Source organism: Conger conger, chromosome 17 (genome assembly GCF_963514075.1).
Source record: "Conger conger chromosome 17, fConCon1.1, whole genome shotgun sequence".
Lineage (NCBI taxonomy): Eukaryota > Metazoa > Chordata > Actinopteri > Anguilliformes > Congridae > Conger > Conger conger.
Genome location: NC_083776.1, coordinates 31,012,311 through 31,029,615, shown reverse-complemented (window position 1 = coordinate 31,029,615; position 17,305 = coordinate 31,012,311).

Here is a 17,305-nt window from a genome sequence, read left to right as displayed (position 1 = left end):
CAATACAAATTCATCTTCCAATATTACATGCACCCAAAATAACTCTGGCCCCAGGGAAAGAGTGCAGTCGGTTCTTGCCAGAGTCTCATGTATCCATCCGTATGGTGTAGTGTGAGAGTTCTGCCTGTACTATGGGAAATGTGCAACCTTTTGAAAGACTCTCTAGAATCACTTCACCATGCACAGAGCATCGAAGATTTTACTGTCAATTATAAACATATATTTTGCCCTCTCCAGTTGATTGAGCTTTCTAATAGCGCACAGCTTGTGTGTAATCGGCTCCATTAAGTCCGTCATCTATGTGCACAAATAAGCCCACGGAACGGCAGTGGAAAATTAGTGGTGACAGTGAAAGGATTTCAGAGGCTGAGGGTGGGTGTCTGTTTCACTGCATTGGAAAAAAAACACAGCACACTGTACCCCTCATTTATTTCATCTAGCATTGCATGATCAGTCGTCCCTGCAGAGGGGGAATTCAGCATCTGTGGATTGATAATTTGTGTAAAATGTATGTATACCCATGTATAGGTACTCAGTGATCACTTTCTTAGGTAGACATGTATACCAGCTTGTTAATGCAAATACTTAAACAGCCAATCATGTGGCAGCAATTTAATTCATAAAAGCATGCAGACATTGTCAAGAGGTTCAGCTGTATTTCAGACCGAATATCAGAATAAGGAAGAAAATGTGATCGATGTGACTTTGACCATGGAATTATTGTTTGTGCCAGACAGGGTGATTTGAGTACATCAGAAATTGCTGATCTCCTGGGATTTTCACACACAACAGTCTCAAGAGTTTGCAGTGCAAAAACAAAAAAAAACATCCAGTGACCAGTAGTTCTGGCAAAAACGCCTTGATAATGAGAGAGGTCAGAGGAGAAGGGCCAGACTGGTCAAAGCTAACAGGCAGGTGACAGTAACGCAAATAACCAGGCATTACAACAGTGGTATGCAGAAGAAGATCTCCGAACACACAACATGTTAAACCTCTAGGATAGGCTACAGCAGCTGAAGACCAATAAGTCTGAAAAATAAGTAATAAATACCTAATAAAGTACTCACTGAGTCTATAAATCTGAAATCAGTGTTCTATTCATATAACTTCATTGTTTTCCACATTCATTTTCCTCCAATTTGTAATGTCAAATGGCATTAGAAAGCCTATTATATGTTTACAATGTCCTGATTCAGTTCAGGAGAGTGCAGAGCAGAGTGTACTGCGGCTGCTTCTTTTCGCTCTGCGTCACATTTCATGCACAGTTGCATACCATGCCGTGGGGAGCACCTCCACCCCGTAACCCAGGGTATAGCCGCAATAGCCGGCAGCCGTGTAACATGCATGAGACGTCGCAGATAGCTTTGACTGCATTGAGATGTATCCTTTTGTCTGAGTCTACAGATACCATCTGCAGAAGTGGATATTTTGCTGTTCCAAAATATGTATTTCTGCCAATTACGTATTCCTTCCTCCCTCAGACATGCAGAAAATGACCACAGCTGAGCTAGTTCCAGTCACAACACTGTTTGTAAGGACAAATTGCTTTGGGCTAACAGTGCTTTTGAAGAATTATTTTTCCGTCAAGGTGTTGTTTGATAAAAGCATCCGGGTTTTGCTTTTGTCGCATATTTTGCTCTCACACACTGCTACAGGCCAGTGGGGTGAAACCCAGGCTTGTACATAGAGATTGCCAGTTCAAATCCTTGGTCAAGGCACTGCCGTAAGAAAGGAACTTACCTTGAATTGCTCTGGTGAAATTCTGAGATGTTTAAAAGTATAAATGGACACTGTAAATATACATATATATATATATATATATATATATATATATTCTGGATAAAATAATGATCTCGTAAGAATTCATGCACTACAATAATAGTATAGAAAATTTGCCACAAGTATAAAGGGCAATGATTGTCCAAGCATTCTGACTACTTCTTTAAACATAATACATGTATATCATATACAATAGACGTTGGTTTCGTTGGTGGGGCAGGATTCAATCTAAACCCCATCAAGCAAATGTTTTATTCATTTGTTAAATAAATTCAAGATTATAATTTTGATTATTTTCCCCTGATTCCTAGAAATGAAGACTATCCCCGTTGCAGTTAGAATTCTCAGCCTGCCGGCATTTGATAATGATGTACAAGATTCTACGCTAAAGGTGCCCCATTCCCTCCCACCCTAAAATTACCCCCAAGGAGCCCCTTTGGCCCCACATTAAGAGGGGTAAATACTGCACACCGCACAATGCTTACACTGTAACTTATTGCACCGAGGCCAGTTACGCTACCTGACCCCCCGAACGTAATTGCTTCTCAGTACTTTTTTTTTTTTTGTCAACTTCCTTTCTGTGTAGCGGTCTCTCTGTGTCAGGTGATTTGTGTTTGTTATCTTTATAAAGTGTAGATCAGCACTTACTTCTTTATATAGCAGATGTGGGGGGTGTAATTCCAGGAGGACTGCATCGCGGAGGTGTTCAGAGCACGATCAGGATCCCTCCAGGGGCTCCGGTGTTAATTGCTCTGCCCGTTTGCCACGTCTGCAGAACGGTGCTGTATCTCTGTACCCTACAGGTACCGCAGTTGTTGGCTGCCTCTCGATAGCTGTAAAAACAATGCAAGGCAATTATGCGGCCTGTGGTCTGAATCCGCGGGACATGTGAATTTGTGTTTTTATTTGTCCCGTAAGGTTGAGTGCGTGCGTGCATGGGTGTGCAGGGCGGGGTCTTAATCGGAATTAATATTGTATAATTATTTTACAACCAGTCATAAAAGATAAAAGAATCATGGTATAAACTTTTCTCATATAGTGCATTTTTATGTTGTATTAATAATGTAAAAATGGCTTGCATGATTTTTACCCAAATGTGTTCTATCTTGAACACTAAGTAAGAAACTTTAACTTCCTAACTTTTACTGCCAAAATAACCATCATCATGGTCTTCTATGTATGTATGTATGTATGGTATGTGTTGAAAAAAACTGCTTCAGTATTTTACAGAAATATTACTAGGTGTCCGTGTAAATACACACACATGCAAACACACATTTGATGGTATTGCATTGTATTTCTGCGGCAGCCTTTTACAAAACATTTAAACTTCTTTCAGATAAACTGTTTATCACTTTTATTTGATCCTCTGGCAGTCAATTTGCATTACAGTGCGCAATGATTTAGGGCTTAGAGTATGCAGTAGACTCATTTGTAGTCAATTGAGTTAGATACAACATACTGTCAGTGAATATCAGCTTTTGGAGCACATTTAGGCTGTAGTTGTTTACTGTTGTCATCTTCTGCCCATTGATCTTGAAGATGTATGAACAGGAAAATGTGCAAGGTATGCGTTGAAGAGCTGCAAGCTGTTTCGAGAGCAGTTGCGTACATCGAGAAAAAAAACAAAAACATCCATCCCTATCTTACGTTGTCATTTCAATCTGTTTTCACCACCCATTTTCAAAACTTGCTAAATTAACTGGAAGACACCAACATTTCAGTGGATTTCTACACATTCAGCAGTGTGGTTTCCAGAGTCCAATCAAAATGGAGATTATCAGTCCAATTGATAGATGTCTACACCTTTCAAGATCCTGTCTCAATTTAATCTTGATCAAAGCATCATCCCGGAAGAAGGAAAAAAAAAAAAAAAAAAAAAACATTGCATGAAGAAATCTAGTCCTGTTTTCAATATGTTACATCTATGTCAAATGCTCAACATAAAGGCTAACCACCAATATATCTTTACCTATCGGAGGGGAGTTTCATCCCGAGATGTAATGCAGTTCGGGCCTCAGTTTTTGTGTGAGTGTAGCACTGGGGGCCAACTGTAAACAGTTCCATCAGCAGACACGGGAATGTCTTTGCAAAGACCTACAGTATAAACTTGCTTGAAGCACATGAAGCGACTCATTTCGGAAGAAAGAAAAACGCCGTCCTTTCCCTTGAAGCTCCTCGCGTCCCGTCCCGGGTGCATACATTTTTATTCTGGGTCATTGATGCACCTAAAAATACTTACTCTTGTGTCAAGAGTCCCTCTTAGTCATAATCAATTGTCCTGTTCAAGTGACATCATCTGCTTCATTGTTCCCGTCATCAGGGAGAGAATGCGACAGCGGGGCCGGAACCAGGGTACCTCCGCCGGAAAGGCACAGACAATCCCAGTCGGACTGAGGTGACCTCAATGAGCAGTGAAGCCGCCGTCCTCCAGTGGAAACTGTAAGTATATAGATGAGAGAGACTCACTTGCCGCGGGGGATCCTTCATCTCCAAAAGAGTCATTATTACAGCCATTCAGCCATGCATAATGTCCTTTCCTTTAACATGATGTTCGGTGCACTGGCCTCCAGCCCTATGACCTCCTGACCTCTGAACCACTGCACTTTGACCGTAACCTCCATTTTGCATTCATAAAGTTAATTTTCTACCAGGACCTGAGGTACGTTTCCTTCTGTAACCTTATCCAGGTGTTTCCCCCTGATTTCCCAGTAGCTATCTCAGTGTCCAGTCATTTAGATCAGTACCCCTTAAATTGTGTCCGGTAAGCATTTCAGCTGGACCCTCTACCTGCTGTCGATGCACATTCACTCTCTATAAACTACAGAACATGCATATGAGCACAGCTTATCCGTAGCATATCCACAGAGCACATAAAATTTGGGATTCTACAAAACAGTTCTCAAGCAACACGGCATACTGTACAACACAATTCACTCACCACAGCAAAACTACGAAATATATGTAGTAGTCACTGAGCACAGCACCACCACACAACATATCCAACATGAATGTCAGTAAAGATTGTGTGTACTGCACATCCACTGAAAAAAAAACATGTTCGCATTAAAAGACCTGAGATATCCACTCAGCACAGCCTACACAGCACAGTTGGTGCACAGACTGCACTGACTGAACACACTACAGTCACTAAGTACAGACGAGCAGTCAGACCAATGCTCTCAGTGATTGAAAAGCCCCTGGGTTTCTCAGGGGGAAGCGCATGCAAGGCTGACAGAAGCTGACGTTTGTCATTGAAAGCTGGCCGCTTCCCTCTGACTGCCCGTGGGGAACACGAGGAAATTAACCTCCTTGACATCTACAGCATCTGAGCTTCAGGAGGTCTCTCAGAGCTTTAGTTCTTTTCTTATAATTAAAAAAACGCCAGCGCTGTCTTTAGCCCATTCAAAAGATATCCTCATTTGTGTCCAAGAGCTTTGCTGCCTTTCCAAAAAAAAAAAGTTTTCATGAATTACTGTTCCCCAGGGGTCACGACCCCAGAACTTCCCATAGCACGTTCCTGTTGGTCCACCTTTCCCCCCAGTGGAAGAACAGTTTCCTCGTCTACTTTAACATGCTCATCCCCACGGAGATGACCCTTGACCTGCACACTACGCAACAGGATGCCAATGTGACCTCACAAATCCAGGGAAGGCGGGAAGGCGGGCCCTTGGCTTCCTCTGCCTTTCTGAAGGCTCAAGAAAGGGGTTATCCATGTCAGACACAAAGGAATTGAAACTAAAGAACTGCAGATGAATTACCAAGTGTCTGACATTTTCCATATAGTAGTCTAACCACTATTACCTGGGCTTTCTCAGTTTTGGCTCCCTGTATTTGCAGGAGAGTGTTAACCGCATCAGAATTGTTGCATCAGTGCTCCATTTTTCTTTATTTGTTAATGGCATCACCACACAGTGAAATTTAAGTTATTCATTGAGCTGTGTCACAATAAAAGTAACACTTAGGTCAACCATCAGTATGATACTCCCCTGTGCAAAGTATATAAATTCATAATGAGAATAAATATTAAACGCATGCCACACTTACTGCCATTGACAGACTGTTTTTATTAATCTAATTTTCCCACTAATTTAAGGTTTGTTTGATGTCTTAACCATCTGCTTGTGTTGACTGAGTTCAGTCATTGAACTTGATTTTCAAGGTCAAGAGATAATTCCTCAAACACCAACTACTATTTACAAAATAGTAAATGGGGTGGTTGTCTGAGTCAAAAACAGTTGACTAAAATATACAGGTAAATTACATTACGCTGTAGGTCATTGGGTTAATTACTAATCCACATTTTAAAGATGTAATCTATTTCTAAAATGTCAACCTGGCCAGTGGTTGTCATTTGAACCTGTAAATCCAGCTCAATTGCCAAACAGATTCAATAAATTGATGTTTTGAGACACATCAAAGAATCATTGAAGTTGGACAAATTAAATAGAACTGGTGTCAAGCAGATGTGGTGTGTCGTGTTCTATATTTGAGTTATTTATGCATCAGCAACACTCACACACTGTGTAGCAAGAGCAAACCATGGTTCAGCAAAAGGGAGTAGTTTTATTTATTTTTTTAGACCTCAGTTAAAAGCATAAAAATAAAACTTCAACCACTGCCAAGAAACTGTGACCCTTTCTTCTTGAGCAATACAGCAGAGGCAAGTTTCAAACTTAAATTTTCAGTTCTGGCTAAAATGCTAAGTTTTAGTGTTTCAGTCACTTGTCTCTTGCTGATATTTAAAGGCATAGAATGCAGGATTTTTTAAAAATAGTATAAAACAATACCATTGGGCCCTGCCCAATACCAAATATTTTACATGATAGCAAAACATTGTTTGTTTTTGTCCGCACAACGAGAAGTGAGCAGGTTTGCGCAGTGATGCTTTTCAGCGGCCAGTGACGGTATCGAATAGTAGTTGCCATTACTCAATAACTATAGCTTATAGTTCTTAAACTTAACGTTAGCTATAGCATTCAAGCACCTAGTATTTATGTCATATTTATTCATGCAAAAGTTTGGTAACCCTTTTGGATTATTTCTTTTCACTTTCTAAAAAGATGATTACTAAGGCCCAGACCCAGGTGATTTCTGGCCACCACCAAAGAAGGTACGTTTGTAGAAAAAAGGGTGAAGCCTTTGTAGAGAAGAACGCCTAGCCAAAGCATGTCGGTGGATGCTTTAGGTTGTGTTCAAATGTCAGTCCAGACATTGAACTTGAAGACAGTTGAGTATTCCAGCAAGACAATGATCCAAAGCATACCTCAAAATCAACCATGAAGTACCCCCAGGAAAGACAGATGAAGGTTTTGGAATGGCCACCACAGTCCCCAGATCTCAAACATGCTATACATGCACTGAGACTGAAGAATATTTCTGAGCTAGAGGTGTTCTGCCAGGAAGAATGGGGAAAAATTCCAAAAGCAAGAATTGAAAGACTTTTAGATGGCTACAGGAAGCGTTTCCAAGCTGTTATAGTTGCCCAAGGAGGAATTACAAAGTAATAACTGAGAGGGTTCCAAAACTTTTGCACAGTGCCTTTTCCCTTTTTTTAAATTTATTTTGAAACTTTAATTAATATTTACGATGTTGTATGCAACCTAATCAAGGAGCAAAGGCTTATGCAGCCAAAATATGGCATGAAGATTCATAGCTGACATAGATGTTAAAATTAAAATTGACAGCTTCTCTTTGCTTTACATATTTGATACATTAAAAGGATTTTACATATGGGTTGCCTGACATATATGGCTTTATTGTGGAAATTTAACTCTTATCAGTTGTCATGTCAAAAACAACTAATTTACTTCCATTGTTAGTTGGTCCGTACCGATGCCCTTAATCTAAATTCACTACTGACAAAGCATTTTATTTCTATTAAGGTGTGATTCGGTATAGCGTTGTCACCATATTTGTTATGAGGCATAAGTTAAATAAAACAATAGTATTTCCATTTTTTACCTTTTTGTCTTTTGGGTAAAAATAATATTTGAGCATATTGGAAAACATATCTTCATTTTGCTTCATGTTTTAGTCGTGCACTGTATGATTATGTTGATATAGTCAGAATTTTTGGAAGCATAATCAGGCCTGTGTGGCCTGTAGTTTCAGTTTGTTTAATTTACTCAGTGAGTGTTGATCTTTCTGGCATAATGACTTAAATAACTACTCCTGGGATACATAAAGAAAAACAGAAGCACATTTTCAAACGCCATGCAACCGAAAGAAAGATGGGTGCCTCCAGTATTTTCATCAAGAAAAACACGAGGAGTTTGGATCAGGCTGGGAGTAGCAGTCTGCCATCTAGACAGGCTGCCAATCAGGCAGACACTCGCCTCCCTTTGCTCTCAGGATGAGCTCGGGGCCAGTACTGAGAAGGCTGGGGATTTTTGCTCCTGGTTCCGTTGACTCGCATCCATTTAGGAATGGGTTTTTCATTTTTATTTTTAGATTCATCTGGCTTCCCTGGACCTCCCCCTGGGGTCATGGCCCCATAACTTCCCAGAGTGGTTTCCTGTAGTCCTCAAGCAGGAAACACTGTGGAACAACACAGTTTGAACCACAGATGGGTATTGGTTTGTCCAGGGAAATATATGTTTCTGTGTGTGTGTGTGTGTGTGTGTGTGTGTGTGTGTGTGTGTGTGCATGTGTGACTGAAGGTACTGCAGCTATGCTTCACATTTTATACTCTATTGAAACAGGAAGTGATGGAATGACACAATATAATTAATGAAATTAAGTAAAATTGTATTGCCGACTTCACGTTGTATGATTTTACTTATAATAATTGTTAGGGGTGCCAATATTTGTGGCACGTGTGGTTTTCAGGTAACATTTGATTATTCCATAAAAAACACTGAAACATGAGAGTAAATGTATTGAAATAAAAGTATATCGTTTTCCCATATGTTTGAACATAAAATATAGGTCATTATCCATGTTGTTTATGATATGCAACCTTTATTTCAGGTTTTATTCTGGAGCCCACTGCATACACCATGAACATATAAACATTTAGGCAATAACTCCTGACAGGCAGAGGTATATAGAAATTTTATCGCAGCTAAGGGGCATTGTTCGGCCCGATATGCAACGGACGGTCGCAACCGCCGTCCGCTGTGATAACATTTCTCTATACCACGTCCTGGAGTGAGTTATGTCAGCGAAGATGATGGATTGCAAGACAATGGATGATGCATTTTACAAGAGCACTGTCATGACTTCTTTGAGATAAACAAGGAAATACTTTAATCTTATGGGAAAAGCAATTTACTAGGCCTATACATGTTACAAATTACAGATTTCCCATATAATACAAATTTTTGAAATAAATAATGAAATTCACCTGTCAACATCTTGAATTTTACTGTTATTAAAACGACAAGGGCCAATGGGCAGTCAACATCCCCCTATTTAACGATACAAACGTGGTGAAAAATGAATAATCTCCATTGCTAACCTTATAACTTATGCTAATGTTTGCCATGTATGACGTCAATGTATTATTAGCTACATACAAATAATAAATAACAGCAGGCAACAAACTTTTCATATCTGTAGTAAGCTCTTTTAAAGATTTAAAAAAGATTTACTGAACACACCGTACTTAGATTTGGAGGGGCTTTGCTCACAAAATCGAAACACAATTGTTGGGCATAGCCTACAGAGCTCATTGAAAATAATAATGAGGTAACGTCAAATCAGGGGGGCCCCTAAAAATCCTGTAAATGCCGTTGACAAAATGTGTTTTCTACTCAGCTCTAAAACCGGTCCAGAATGACAGCAGTTGAGAAGGAAATTGTGCAAATATCTGTCCGGCAGTAGCCGTCTGCTGTAGTTAGTTAGCGAGTTGTCTCACAGAAGTTTTGTGCCATGGTTGTGATTGCTTTTCTACAAGTCCGTTTCCTTGATCAATCTTTGTGTTTCAAAAGGCATGGACTGCCAAATCTAGCTAACTTAACAGTGGGCTTCATCATCCTGCACCATCATAAAAATAGAGAACATACACAGGCAATCTTTGACTATTATCAGAAAAGAAGCCAACTTTGAAAGAATTAGTTCTTCATTAGTGTTTGCGATATCTAGCCTACATTCTTTGCACATGTCTTACATGTTCAGAAGCTATTGTCAATAGAAAAAAATTTAAAAGTGAGCAGCCATTAAGTGGATATGTTTGTCAAATTGGCGGTATACTGTATATCATAGACATAGCCCATCCCCATGGGACATGGCTTGGACATAGAATTCTTAGTTCTCGTGCATTGTTTGTGTTTTGTTGTGAAAGTTGCTACATTTTGCCTTTAATATTTCTGTAGTTTTGGGGAGAAGATGCAGGGCGCCGTGTATCTTGCCCAGTTTCAATGTCAGGGCCTATCTGCCCCCCTTATCTGCGGGGGGCAGATAAAGCTTTCTCAGATATTTGGGGCTTCCCCATTGTAAATGACGCCTTTGGATGGAGATAATGGATTTCTTAACGCATTTCAGTTATCAAATGACAAATCAAATGGGTTGGACAGGTTACATTTTGGTCATTTGTTACCTGAATTCCAAATGAGGGATAAAACAGTAAACTGCTTAAGAGAGGCATGGTCGTGCTTCTGGAGCTCCAGGATTTGTCATCGCGTAGCATGAACCAGGGGAGGAACAGGAACAGCGCTCCAGTGGTCTGCGACCTTATGGCGGGGCGCAGGGTTTGAGCAGTCCAAGAGCCCTGTGAAAAAGAAACAACAGAATTGATCAGTACACAGAAGAAGATGTTGTCACTGTGCCAATGTTCCAACTTCAATTGATATTCTAACACTGAAGCGGCTAGCTCAGATCATGCTCTCAAGAGACTAGGCTAAGATACCTTCCTCCTCTGTACCGCAATGAGCTCAATGAACATCAGACACCCTTCACTTACACCAAGCTCCACCACTAATGTGCCCCATTCACAAAACGCCAGCACCACCCAGTGACTAAGCAAACACGCAGGAGCTGAAGATGGCTGAAGTAGAGGCCTGGCAGAGAATCACCAGAGAAGATGCTCAGCACCTGGTCATGTCCATGTGACTTCAAGCAGTCATTGCATGCAAAGGGTATGTAACTAAATGAATTTACATTTCATTAATATGTCCCAAACGTTATGGTACCCAGACTACAGAGCCAAATCAAGAAAAAAAAGTCCCAAAGATTATGGAGCACACTGAATATATGAAGCTTTTAACCTTCTAAAGGGTGAAAGTGATTGCTACATGTTTTATTTAACTTTCTTGACGTTTTCTGTCTGTGCTTGACATTATTGGTAATGTGTGTTTGAGACGTGCAGGTGTACAGGTTTTTTTTCTGCTTTTGTTGTAACAGGTCTCTTGAAAAATAGATATTGATCTCAATAATAATTAAAAATTTGTCTAAATCACAGGATTAATAATGTGGGATTAATATGTGCATGAGACTAAAAGAATGTCAAGACAATTTAGATTTTCCTTGCATCTCATATCTCAAAGCATGCTATATTTTTTCTTAACTTTTATGACTTCCTTCTTCTTTCATGTCAATGTTGACAGATGACTGATCATTTTTTGTTCTCAAATGTTCTCTTGGACTGACATACAGTATGTTGGAGTTAATTTTAAATGAGTCCTATCAGTGCTCTCTTCCTTCATATTATTCTCTTTATTATTTTTCCGTGGAAAATGGCAAGGGGGGGGGGGGCTTATGGTTTGAAATTATAAGTATATTTCATGTTTCCAGGAGAGGTCTGACATTTCCATTTCAGAACAGGACCAGTATACTTTGTCTCATTCGCAGTAGTGGGATGTTCTTGAGATCCATGTCCAAAAATCTATATCTAATACCCCACAACTGGGTAGGAAATGTAATGGGGCCTCGGGGCAAAATGCCTGTAAAAAAGGTCAAATTGTCCTTGAAATTGGGATAGAATAGAGATAAATTCCCGTTTTACTTTTTGCAAAGCATGTCCGGATTTTGTTCAGTGTTTGCAAAGAGTGTCTGGATTATTTTTAAGTTTTTTGCATAGTGCGACTCAAAAAAGGCCAGCTAGGCATCTGCAGCTGCGTGCCCCACCCACTAACTAACGGCGCCAGAATGGGTGGTGTGACTCAGAATGGGTGGTGTGACTCAGAATGGGTGGTGTGACTGGTGCTATTGCTGGGAAAAAGCTAGTGCCACCTAGAGCACCACCTAGAATTTTGTCCAAAAACACAAATCTTAACAGTTCTGAAATGAAGCATTTGACTACTCATACTAAGATAACTGCAATTTCAACATGATCACTAAACACAAAAGCAGTGTAATGTAACTGGCCAGAGGCTGATAGACGTGACAAATCTGTTTCCCCACTTAATTACTGCTAGGTCCTCGAGCTGTTATGAAAGAGCCAGACTCAACGCGATTCCACAGACAGATCAGCACTGATATCATTGAGATGTTTTTGTATTCATAATGGAATACATAAATAAAAACATAATTAACACTACTCCTCATTTACAATGTAGTCTACATGCAGTTGTTTTTACAAATACACAAGCTCATATTTTTATGATAGATTTAGGCAGCTAGCTAAGTTGATCGGAACATTACTAGCTAGCTAGCTATCAATAGCCAATTTAGCTATATGCCGCCTCAATTAAATATTCATTTTTATTTATATAATGACATTAGAATTTAGAATTTTTTTCTGTGACAAACCACAAATTACTTGGCTGCAATCATTAATATTTAAAAAAGTTGAATTTGAAGTAGTGTGAAATTTTTGCTGCAAAGTTTATTTCAGTGCAAAGTTATTTCAGGATTCGGAGCCTGTGTCTCTGTTTCACCTGCGCCTCGGTTTACGCCTGCTCTTTAGAGCTGGATAAATTCACACGCAAATCCACCCTCATTAATTGCGTGAACTTTAGTAAATTCAGAATACATAATCAGCCACACTTATAATATCTCCACCCTTTATTTGTGTGATCCATCCTTAAATGCATATGCATTAAGGGGATAAGCAGACCTTGCAATGACTCGCCTCGATGGCATGCATACTGTGGTTCCAGCCCAGTGCACCAGTTTCATACATAAGACTCATGTTTTCTGGGCAGAATGTGTCATATGTGTGCATGAAAATAATCGCAAAAGACTTATGAGTCTATTTCTTCTATCTGTGAAAAATGTTTTCTAATATCATGCATTAAACATTTCTTATTTTACATCATTAAAATTTTGCTCATGAATGGTGACTTCTGCATGCATGTGTGTGTGTACTTTATATTCAAGGTTATATTTTTGAGCCAAAGATTCATGCAGGCTGTATATTGAGTTGAATATAAAACAAATATCAAATAAAATGGTTTGATCATTTTCATGGTTTCACTTTTTCTAATGGCTTGTGTTCTTTGCAGCTCCACTGTTTTGCCATATTGCCTACCATGAAGGACAATTAGCCCTCGGATCACTGGAGAGAGAATCTGAGGAGCACTTATTTAAAGCAGGCAGGTGGTAGTAAACAAACTAAAAGCATTCATTTGAATAGCACATAAATATATTCTTTGTTACCTCAACTTAACTTTGAGATATAGTTCAGGACACAAATTAATACATGTTTATTCCGTCTTTAAGTAGGTCATCAGGCATTATATTAAAAACTAAAATATATTAAGGAATATCAATCATGCCTAATGAGAAGTTATGCAAAGGTTTTTGGGGGTTGACAAATTATATTAAAATAACTTTTTTTAATGTTTACTTTTGCTTGTTTTTGTATTTATTTCAGAACAATTGACATGAACCATCCCAGAAAGCATTAGCATTAGCATGCATGAGCATTACAACATCGTATTACAATTAAACAGAGCTTTATAATATGTTTCACTCATTGTCTCAAGAAGCTGTTATGTTTTGGACTACAGAGCATATTCATGAAGGCACATTGAGCTCTTCAAATTACAACCCTGTAAAACAATGTGTATGCATAATATCACCTCTTGGGATAGCTCTGACCTCAGGTTCACATCATGACGTGAGTCTTCATAACACATACACAAAGTATGCTTTGCTATTATAAGCTACTGTATATTGAAGAGCTCACTGTGTATTCATGAATATGAATATGCTCTGCAGTCCACAACATAACAGCTTCATGAGATAAGTAAAACATTATCAACCATTCATAATGTTCTATGTAATTGTAATGTCATGCTGTTGTTATGCTCATGAATGCATAATGAGTGCTCTATGAGATATAGTTAATGTTTAAATGTATATTCTCTAAACTGCATTGATACTATCAGGATTTCTGTTGATCACATATGGCAGGTAAAATATAATCACAAAAATGTTTATGATTAACTGTACATACTAATATTGCCATGTACAGTGAGCACCATAAGTAATTGGACAGTGACACATTTGATATTTTGGTTCTATACTCTAGCACTTTGAGTTTGAAAGGATACAATGACAACGAGGTTGAAGTGCAGATTGTCATTGTAATTTGAGGGTATTTCCATCCATATCAGATGAACCGTTGAGAGATGACAGCTCCTTTTCTACATGGTACCCCCCATTTTAAGATACTACAAGTATTTGTTGCATTTCCATTATAGATATGTTTCATTCAGCAGGTGTGTTCATTTCTGTTGTTAATTAATGCCAAAGAGAGCTGCTGATGTCCAGTCTTGATTCTAGACTTGGCAATTACCTTTGGAGATTGTTGTTGTTGGAGTGTGAGAACATGAGGAAGACAGCAGTGTCGATGCAAATTAAGCTGGCCGTCATAAGGCTCAGAAATGAAAATCTATTAATCAGGAAAATGGCAAAAACCCTGAGCATGCCCAAGTCAACAGTTCATTATTAACATGAAAAAAACACCTGTGGATGCAGGTGTAGATGTGTCACAACACCAGCAGGACTACAGAGGGCACACCACTGATAACTCTGAAGAACAGAAAGGCAAGATAACATTTGCTAAAAAGCACCTAAAAGAGCCCCAAGAGTTCTGGAAAAAAAAGTATTGTGGACAGCTGAGACAAAGATTAACACGTACCAGAGTGAAGGAAAGAGGAAAGTGTGAAGAAAAAAAGGAAATGCCCATGATCCAAAGCACCATCTGTGAAACGTGGTGGAGAGGGTGTTATGGCTTGGGCCTGTATGGCTGCCAGTGGAACGGGCTCATTTAGGAAGTGGGCACTCTTCATCGATGATGTGACAGGAGTAGAACAATGAATTCTGAAATCTACACAAATATTTTGTCTGCTCAGATAAAACCAAATGGCTCCAAACTTTGGACTAGTAAAAAAAAAAAAAAAAAATGACCCGAAACATGCTTCTAGAGCAATGAAGGGGTTTTTGACAGCCGAAAAGTGGAAAATCTTTGACTGGTCGAGCCAATCATCAGATGTCAATGCAATTTGTAAGCCAGTCATAAGTAACATTTGGTCTCATGCGCTGGTCAGCTTGCTGACTTCCCCCTCCCGAAGCATGCATTGTTAGCCCCCATCTTTTGGCACACATGCCTGACAGGTTAGAGTACAGGAGTACTGGAGATGGCATAAAGATGTTTCATGATAATCCCAGGTCAGAATATAGTAATGTTTGGTGTTATTCTGATTGGTCCAGTGCGACTGGTGTAATGGTCTAGTTTTTGTAACAGTCTACCTTTGATATCATAACCATTCAGGAGCTGAGGGGAAACTGGGCAAAAGCTGTCTCTGTAGAAGCAAGCCATGTGTTTTAGCCCCCTGACCACTGCCTGGTGGGGGCAGGCTGTAAATTACAGATGGGTGACTCACTTTTAGGGTCAAGAACTAAGGCCTGGATTTCGGAGATAAGGAGAAGAAACCAAGCAATCTGGGGTTGGGTCTCCTTTCCTTTCATTCACCAAAATCAGGTTTATTCAAAAGGTATATTACCATGAGAGGCACAAATACATATTTACGGCATAATGTAGTCATCATGAAAACTCCCAACTACAGCATTCATAGATATGATGGGGCGGCCTGTAGCGTAGTGGTTAAGGTCAGGAAGGGCTGCCATTCATGAGGGGCCTGAGAGCTGGGGTTTCTGGTCAATGTTGTTTCGACTACCTTTTGAAGGGAAAGATGTATGAGTGGTTCAAGGGCAGTTGGGTCATGGGAAAAAGAATCCTCCAGAACATTGGTGACCTCCCTGTGACCCCATACCTGGTCACTTCCAAGGGGGAAGACTCCGGACAATGCCACAGTGCCCTCATTTGGGCACTGCTGCCATTACACCGGTGACTGCTCTCCTAGGTTAAATATTCAAAACTGCTATTAAGATAGTAAATAGACCCGGTAAAACCTTGAAAACATTGCCCATGTGATCCTTGTATTATTGCATTAAGTGTTATGTAATGGTAACAGGAATTGCATGTAAAATGGATAATCAGGAGGGAAGTTTCATGATAACTGCAACATAATAAAACATAAGGGTAATCTGTTTGGTATGGATGTGATCTGGTAAAATAAAGGAATCGGATGAGATACATTTCATACCAAATGGAGTTTAATAAACCATAGTTTCAGTAACTCAAGGGAAAACCTACACGTCCTCTCTTGGTAATCATCTCATTTACCCTACTTAACAACAAGGGTGGGGGTCTAAATTCCAGATTTGACCACCCCTCCAGGTTGATTTATGGCACTGCCGCCTGGTTTCAAACGTATGATTTGGCATAAAAGCAAGGGAGACAGACCAATCTGGGAAGATTGTATTCGACTTCCCACACAACATGTCCTGGGTATGTATGTATGTATGTGTAGCAGGGGAAGATCGTATTCAGCTTCCCACACAACATATTGTATGTATATGTAAGTATCAGGAAGACCGTAACCGGCTTCCCGCACAGCACGTTCTATGTATGTGTAGCAACGGAAGATCGTAATCGGCTTCCCATACACAGCATATTCTATACTCTTTCTTTGTGTGTAGCCAACGCAGGCTAGGTATGACGATTTACTCTACCTCTATTCTTAATTTGTGTATCTGTAATTGACTATTGGCATTCTAAAGCTAATAACCTACCTGTCTGCGAATAAACTATTTTGTTTGTAACTTGCGTGATCTCCATGACTCTAATTCATCTTGTACCTTTTCAGCCTAAATTACAACTGAATACTCAGGGGGAAATGGTGGCTAAAGACCGACCGATCGGCGGCTTGGTACATCTGTGGTAGTTCTAAGTTGTGAGGCCAGCAAGTTTCTGCCCATTAAAGGATCGGTGACACACGGCTCTTGTAACTTGATGCGAAGGGAACCCCTGGGCGTTACGGCGCTGGTTCCTGTCAAATTAGCTCTAAGGAGCCCAGTTAATGCTACGCTGACCTGGGCTCGCAACTATCATGGCAGTTTTGCATGTATTGTGTTGACTGGACCCTCAGCCTCTGAGTTCTCCACCGAACTGAGATTTCAGCAATAATGTTAATCCCGGGAGCATATATTGAGTAATGGTGGTGCAGGTACAAGTCGAGTGTAATCACTCCCGAGGTTCGCGTAAGTTTCAAACCCAAATTTCTAAATTCTA